This window comes from Myotis myotis, unplaced genomic scaffold, assembly GCF_014108235.1.
Source record: "Myotis myotis isolate mMyoMyo1 unplaced genomic scaffold, mMyoMyo1.p scaffold_m19_p_2, whole genome shotgun sequence".
Classification (NCBI taxonomy): Eukaryota; Metazoa; Chordata; class Mammalia; order Chiroptera; family Vespertilionidae; genus Myotis; species Myotis myotis.
In genome coordinates, this window is record NW_023416324.1 from 165,555,692 (window position 1) to 165,564,428 (window position 8,737).

Sequence of the window (8,737 nt, forward strand, 5' to 3'; positions counted from 1 at the left end):
CAATCCATTTGCAGTATTTGGCTTATTCTGCAGTATTTTCATTATGCCTATCACCCCAGTTCTCAGGGTTGGTAGAACATGCAAATGGTACAGTTAAAGCTCAACTAGTCAAATTTTCAGAAGCTTTTAGTTTCCCTTAGCCAAAAGCTCTCCTTATGGTTCTTCTCAACCTGAAATCTACTTCTTTTGGTAAACACATAGCTTTTCTCCTCATTAAATAGTCATGGGTCCTATGCATCTGGATGAAAGGACATATGAAGCAACCTTAGTAAAAGGAGACATTCTGTATTATTATCAGGAACTTACTAACCAGCTTACAGGGACTGGTTAATAAACGGCTACATTAGTGATGTTCATTTCACAGTGCTCTCTCAGCAGACAAGACTTCGAGGACCATGACTTACAACCAGGAGATTTTGTCCACTGGAAAATTTAAGACTTTCCCCAACATCAGTGGAAGGGATCTTATCAGGTGCATAACCACGAATAGATGCCTGCCCCTGTCAGTGACATTTGCCTCCTCCCACAGCTGAGATCAAAGACTTCTTGAGGATACTTAGCCCATTAATTTTCATTCTTTCTTCATTTTCAGAATATAAATCTCCCTTAAGTTCTGCTTGAACAGCAGTTCCAGCTTTAAACTGTGGTATTATTGTTAATGTTAATTGTCTGTTATTGTCTAATTCTGTATTTTCTCATTTCCATTATGATTTCTTCTTTGAGCTGAGTACTTAGAAGTGTGCTTTTTATTCCAAGTTTTTAATCTTTTTATTATTGATTTCTGACTGAATTGTGGTCTGTATGATCCCAATTCTTTGAACATTTTTGAAACTTCTTTTATAACCTAGCTAGTACATAGTCAATTTAGGGAAATGTTCTCCATGTACCTGAGAAAAAAAATTTTCTTTTAAATTGTTCAAGATATTATATCTCCACCAGATAAAGCTTGTTAATTGTGTTGTTCAAGACTTCTGTAAACTTACTAAGTTTTTGGTTTGTTGATTAATTACAGGAAAAAAATTTTGATTGTGAATTTGTAAGTTTCTATTATATTTCTATCAATTTCTATCTACTATATCTATATCTATATCATCTATATACCTCTAATGAGCCACCTAGAAATTTTAAATTTCTGGTTAATCTAATCTTTTATAAAGTTATTTATGTAGTTTTTTTAAAAGTTTTTTATGTAGTTATATAATTTTTTACTTTAAGGTATAAATCTTCAATCCTATAATATTTTTTCAAGTCTATTTTATGTATTTATTTTGAAACCACACCAGCTTTCTTTCTATCTACATAGTATATTTTTTCCATTCTTAATTGTCACCTTTTTTCTTTATTTTTACTTTAGGTGTGTCTTTTGTAGGCAGCATGAAGTTGGATTTTTCTAAATTTTATTTAGATAGCATCTTTCTATTAATAACTGAAATTGATCTGCTTATATTTATTTTAGTGGTTACTGATGTATTGTTACTACAAAGTTATTTTTTTGGATATTTTTTATTGATTTCAGAGAGGAAGATAGAAGGAGAGAGAGATAGAAACATCAATAATGAGAGAGAATCATTGATTGACTGCCTCCTGCACATCCCACACTGGGGAGTGAGCCTGCAACCTGAGCATGTGCTCTTGACCGGAATTGAACTTGGAACCCTTCAGTCTGCAGGCTGACAATCTATCCACTGAGCCAAACCAGCTAGGGCATTTTTTGTTTTCTATTTCTCATTTTCTTTCTTTGTTTCCATGCCCCCCGCCTCCCCATTCTTTCATGCCCTCTGGTGGATTGGTAAGTTTGAATTACTCTCTCATATGTGCTGGATTTTATTTTTGTTGTTGATATTCTTTCAGTGGTTATCTTTTTTAAACATCCATACTTAATTATAATTTTTTCTAACCAATTTTAAAGTATCCAAACTTTCTTTTCTATTTCTAAACATGGGATGGATTTTACTATTTGAACTGCCCAGTGAGCACAAACAACCATCTTTGTATCTTGGCGAAGGAGAGAGAGAGAGAGAGAAACATTAATGTGAGAGTGCAATATCAATTGGCTGACTCCTGTAACCCCCCCCCCCCCCCCCCCCCCCCCCCCCGCTTCACTGAGGATGGAGCCCACAACCGGGGCATGCACCCTGACCAGGAATCAAACTGGCAACCCTTTGGTGCATGGGACGATGCCCAACCTACTGAGCCACAACAGCCAGGATGTTATTTAACTTTTGGTTCGACCTTTTAAAACTTGTTTTTTCAAAATTTTGTATGTAAGTTTAATTTATTGATGTATTATGCATATATATATATATATATATATATATATATATATATATATCTCCCCTATATAATAAAAGGGTAATATGCAAATAGACCAAACAGCAGAACAACCGAACAACCAATCAAAGCATAATATGCTAATGATATGCTAAGGCTGCTCAACCGCTTGCTATGACATGCACTGGCCACCAGGGGCAGACAGTGAACTGGTTGACCAGTTGCTATGACATGCATTAACCACCAGGGGGCAGACAGTCAACTGGTCGACCAGTCGCTATGACATGCACTGACCACCAGGGGGAAGATGCTCTGATGAGTAGGTTAACTTGCTGCTGGGATCCAGCCAATCAGGACTGAGCGAGATGGACTGGACATATCCTGAAGCCCTCCAATGGTCCCTCCCTGGCCCGATCGTGCACTGGTGGGGTCTGGCCTACACCCTCTTGCATTCCGGGACCCCTTGGGGGATGTCGGAGAGCCGGTTTCAGCCTGATCCTGCAGGCCAATCCCCTTGGGAGGGCGGCAGACGCAGGGCTCATGGCTGGTGACTGCTGCTGCAGCAGTGCAAGCCTCTCCCAATCAGGACTGATTGGGCACTAGCCCGCAGCAGGCACAGTGGGGCCGGGATGAGCAGGAGCGGCAGGTAGGAGCAGCAGGCAGCATTGGACTGCGGGTTCTGGCCCAATCCCTCCAGGCCACCCAGAGGGACACCCCCAGTGCACGAATTTCGTGCACTGGGCCTCTATATATATACACTAGAGGCTCGGTGCATGAATTCGTGCACTGGGGGGGGGGTGTCCCTCAGCCCGGCCTGCACCCTCTCCAATCCGGGACCCCTTGGGGGATGTTCAACCGGCAGTTGGACATCCCTCTCCCAATCCGGAACTGCTGGCTCCTAACTGCCTCTGCCTGCCAGCCTGATGCTCCTAACCCCTCTGCCTGCCTGCTTAATCGCCCCTAACTGCTCCCCGGCTGGCCTGATTGCCCCTAACAGCCTCTGCCTTAGCCTCTGCCACCGCAACTTTGTCCAGAATGACATCCGGAATGATGTCCAGAAGATTGTTCGGTCTAATTAGTATATTATGCTTTTATTAGTATAGATGGTTGAATCATATGAAATGTCTAATATTCAACTATTTTTTACATAAAAAACCCAACAGTTTTATGTGATTCAACCTTAAAGTTCTAGCACCATATGTAGTTCTTCTAATGATTATGTTTGTAACTTTAAATTTCACCTTTATGCCTTGTTCCATTAACTATTGATGATCTCTATTAACACCTTGCTCTGTAAGTAGACATCAGTGTTCCTATTTGTCCCAACCTCTCCTTTTCCCTTCCAACTCCCAATTTCTGTCAAGATTGATGACTTTTATGTTCTCTTATCATAATTAAAATTTTGGTGATTGTTGAAAAATCTTGAAAATAATAAAAAGGAGTTGGTGCCTTTGTAAATATTATTTACTATAGTGTCAAGTAGTGCATTGTGATTACAACTCCTTTCAAGCACTTCCTTCTTCCATTTTTCTAGAGTTTCTAGAAAACACTCTGGGCCTGTTTTTTCCTAGAGCTTCTCTTCACGGCTTTTCTTAGTTGCTTCCATTGTTTCCTAAATTCCTAGTTTACTCCCTCATTTTATATCTTCTTAGGAGAAGGAATACAGAGGGCATCCTTGTTTCTGAGGCTTTGCCCGAAATTTTCTTTGTTCTTTTTTCTCCTCCTACACTTGATTGCTAGTTTGGCTGGGAATAAATTCTACATTCAGATTATCTTCTCACACCAAGACTACTGTTGAGAATTTGTTATTACTTATAGTTGACTCTTTTGGGGGGTTGGGGAAAAGCCTTTCAGATCTCTCCCGTGTCCTTGGTGTCCTGGTTTCAATGCAATGGGCCATGTATTGCTCTATTTCATTCACACTGCTGGAGACACCACAGTCCTCTGGAGATCTGAGTCCTTAAGTTGTGTGAAATTCTCTTACATTATTCCCTTGATAATTTTTTGTCCTCTCCTGTAATCAATCCTTTTTATCTTCTCTTTTCTGTTGTCTTTTTAGTCTTTTTTTTTTCCTTTCTGGAGACTTCTCAGCTCTATCTTCCAACAATTTAATTAAATGTTTAATTTCTGCAATTGTATTTTAAAATTCAGTAATCCCTGTTCTTTGATTGTTCTTTTTTTTTATAGACTCTTATTCTTGTTTTATAGTTGTAGTTTTTTTGATTTTTCTTTGGATAGTAGAGTTTAAAATTTTTTCTTTCCTCTTACTTTCTGAGCTATGTGTCTGTTTTTCTCTGGGATTTTGTTATTGTTGCTTGCTTGCTTCTCTTAAATCCTTTGTTGTTGGTTCATATTTTTAAAGTGTGGCAATAAAAATAACCAACTTTGGGAGCTTTGTGCTCATGGGCAATCATTGTTGACTGGCAGGTTTCATGTTAAGATGCCAGGGTAGCAAGCTGAGTATTTACTGGGAACCTCTACATGTCAGAATGTTTGTGGAAGGTTGTTTTTTCCAGGACCTTGAAATTTCTTTAAATAACTTGTTTGTTTGTTTTTTTGTTTATTTCTTTTCCTAGGGAAACAAAGCAGAGACAACTGTCCCATATACCTGGTTTTTCACTCCGGGATCTCAGACCTGTCCTACACTGTACCCAGTGTCATGAATTTTCAAGCCTCTTTGGGGCTTTATTTAAAAAAATGAGATGTCCGCTCCTGTGGCTTCCTCCTCTCCGCCTACCTGCCATTGTCTGTTCCGTAGACTCGCTGAAATCTCCAGTCCATTGCTAATTCCTTCCTGCTCCCTGTGATGTTGTGGGTTTATACCATTTCAATTCCTTTACTACCATCTAAGTGGGATTCAGGGAGGGAGAGACAACAACTGGGCACAAATGATTTGCATGTACAACTGAAGGTCCATTCCTCTCTATTCTCCAAGTTTCCAGTCTGGAAGCTTCTTTGACTTCCTCTGGGCAAAATTGGTCTACCTTGTCCTGGGTCCTGGGTTCCTCCTGCACTCTGGGTTTCTCCACCCTCCCCACCCCCCACCCCACTTCAGGTTGGAATCGGCTTATTTTTCTGAAACCACTGCAGGTTGGGCTCTGAATTTCAGTTGAGACTTGAAATGACTAAGGAAGTTCTAGGGAGAAGTCACTCTGGGCTTCCCAGCTTTAAAGATCACTATTATGACCAGGGCGTGCCAAAGGCAGGGAGATTCCAGGACTCGGTGCCTAGTTGCTGTACACGCCCTCATTAGGCATCTGGAATGTTATAAAGGTGATTTCATCAACATCATGAAGAGACAAGCATTAATTCATTCCAGGGGCTGGATCCAGAGTCCTGGAGCCTGAGATGCCTGACGTGGGGGGGGGGGGTAGCCTCTGCCCAGTGACACCTTCCCCCACCCAGTCCACCTCCCCGCCCATGCTTCCAGGTGCTTTTATTACCCCAGCACCGATACTGCTCTTCCAAGTCCAACCCTTGGCAGGGTTCTGTGTTCCAGCTGCTACTCCATTCAACCAACCCTCACTACACATCTGGCTATGGCTGGCACCATGCATTCCATTTTCCTAACCCTCACCACTTGGATTATAAGAATCCAAGGTGATAATCCCTGTAAAAGTGTGCTGTGAACTGAAGCCCTGGTCAGCAGTGAGGGTACACGTGTTGGCACACCACAAGGGCAGGATGGTATTCACCTCATTGCCTCCACACCCCAGAGTGTAACCTAGAGCAGTGCCACCTGGCACAGAGGAGACCCAGGAACAAAGGGCGTCAACAGAGGATGCAGGGGGATACAGGGATGCAGGGCGTGTCTTCTCTGCAAGCCTCTCCCGGGCACTGTCGTCCCTGCACTGACCCACAGCCCAGAGCCCCCATGCTTTCCCTGATGCCAGCAGGGACCCCGGCTGAGGCCTGCCACACCCCAGCTTGCCTTGGGCAAGGGAAGAGAGTTGGGCATGTGCCCTGGCTCCAAATCCCCAGAACTTATGTTCACAGTAAAATCAAAGAGAAATGGAAAATATGAGTATTGCTGAGTTTTTGCCCCTCAAAGCTCAAGTTCAAATTCAGCCTCATTCAAGTCCCTTTCAGTTGATTTGTAGGACAGAAGTAGAGGGGGTGGCACCAGTGACGTTCTTCAGACTGTCCAGTCTTCTGAATATATTGCTCTAATAAGTTATTGTCCTGGACATCTGCCCAGGGGCATTCACAGTCTATCTGAGGGCCAGCGTCAGAGAACCTCTTGAATGGATCAGACCCATGGGCCACAATCCTGCCACAGCCCAGCACTCCTTCCTGGTTCAGTGAAAGAAACTCCTGGGCACTGTGAGATCCATAGCATTCCCAGTGATGACGAGGACATCAGGGTTCAATTTAAGGAAGGCTCTCCTCTGTTCATATCTGTCAACAGAAAGAAAGCAGCCTTCATAGCTAGTGAGCTTCAGAACCCTGGGGGAAATCAAGCAGAGAATGGCTCTTTCTGGAAAAGAAAAGAAAGCAAATAATTAATAAAGAACAAAAACTAGCCATGCTTTTTTGTCTCCATGCCTTGTAAATTCTTCTGGTGAATTATCTCTTCTCTCTCTTGCCAGGGTGTTTCTGCATCAAACTCCTGCAAAGCCTTAAAGGATTCAAATGTAATGCCTCTTCCCTCAGGCAGGCAGTTGTTCCCTGCAGTAGGCAGAATAATGGCCACCAAAAACCATTCCTGTCCTAATCCCCAGAACTATGAATATGTAAATACTAGAGGCATGAAGATTCATGCAAGAATGGGCCTTCCTTCCCTTGACACCACCTTCGCTTTGTCCAGAGCCGCCTTTCCACCTTCACTCCAGCCAGGAGCCACCTTTCTACCTTTTCACGCTGTCCAGAGGCTCAAAGTGGCTGGGGTAGCGTGGAATGCCTGCATCGTTGCCATGGTGACGACACAAGTGTCCTGCTCTGCCCCTGGCTGCCATCTTTGTTAGGTTAATTTGCATACTCACTCCTGATTGGCTGATGGGCATCACAAAGGTATAGTCAATTTGCATCTTTCTCTTTTATTAGTGTAGACTAGAGGCCCGGTGCACAAAAATTGTGCACTTGGGGGGGACGGGGGTCCCTCAGCACGGCCTGTGCCCTCTCGCAGTCTGTGACCCCTTGGGAGATAACGACCTGCTGGCTTAGGCCTGCTCCCGGGTGGCAGAGGGCAGGCCCAATCCCTAGGTGCAGTCCCTGGTCAGGCTCAGAGCAGGGCCGATTGGGGAGTTGGGGCACTGCCCACTGTCATGCACAGAGCAGGGCAGATTGGGAGGTTGCGATGCCACCCTCAGTCACGCTCAGGGTAGGGCCGATTGGGGGGTTGGGGCACCGCCACCTGTCACACTCAAGGCAGGGTCGATGGGGAGGTTGCGGCGCCACCCCCTGTCACACACAGAAGAGGGCCCATCAGGGGGGATGGGGCTCCGTACCCTGTCAGGCACAGAGCAGGGTCAATGAGGGGGTTGGGGACCTCCCCCCTGTCATGCACAGAGCAGGGCCGATCAGGGGGTTGAGGAGCTCCCCCCTGTCACTCACAGAGTAGGGCCGATAGGGGAGTTGGGGCACCGCCCCCTGTCACACTCAGGGCAGGGCGGATCAGGGGGTTGGGGCGCTGCCACTGTCACACTCAGGGCAGGGCCGATGGGGAGGTTATGGCTCTACCCCATCACACAAAGAGCAGGGCCCGTGCGGGGGGTGGGGGTTGGGGCGCCCCACCCTGTCACACACAGAGCAGGGCCAATCAGGGGGTTGGGGAGCTCCCCCCTATCAGGCACAGAGCAGGGCTGATCAGGGGGTTGGGGCGCCTTCCCCTGTCACGAACAGAGCAGGGCGGATAGGGAGATTGTGGCCCTGCCCCCTGTCATACACAGAGCCGCAGGGCGATCAGGACGTTTGGGCGTTGCCCCCTGTCACGCTGATCCCAGTGCCGGGAGGCCTCTCGGCTCTGCTGATCCCGGTGCTGGGAGGCATATTACCCTTTTACTATATAGGATAGAGGCCTGGTGCATGGGTGGGGGCTGGCTGGTTTGCCCTGAAGGGTGTCTTGGATCTGGGTGGGGATCCCCACTGGGGTGCCTGGCCAGCCCGGGTAAGGGGATGATGGCTGTTTGCAGCTGGTCACACACCCTTCAGGGTGGGGGTCCCCGCTGGGATGCCTGGCCAGTCTGGGTGAGGGGCTGAGGGCTGAAGCTCCCAACTGCTCCTTTTTTTCTTTTTCTTTTTTTATTCTGGGCCAGGTTTAGCTCTGGCTCCAGCTCTGAGGCCTCTGCTGCTGAAAGCAGGTATCTGGTTTGTTTAGGTTCTATAATCGAAACAATGTATAACTCCAGCTCTGAGATCCTGGACGGCTGAAAGCAGGTTTCGGGGATTTTGTTTAGCTTCTATATTTGTTACAATGTTTCTTAAACTGCAAGCTCAGAGGCCGGCAAGGCAGGTGGGGAACGTTGGA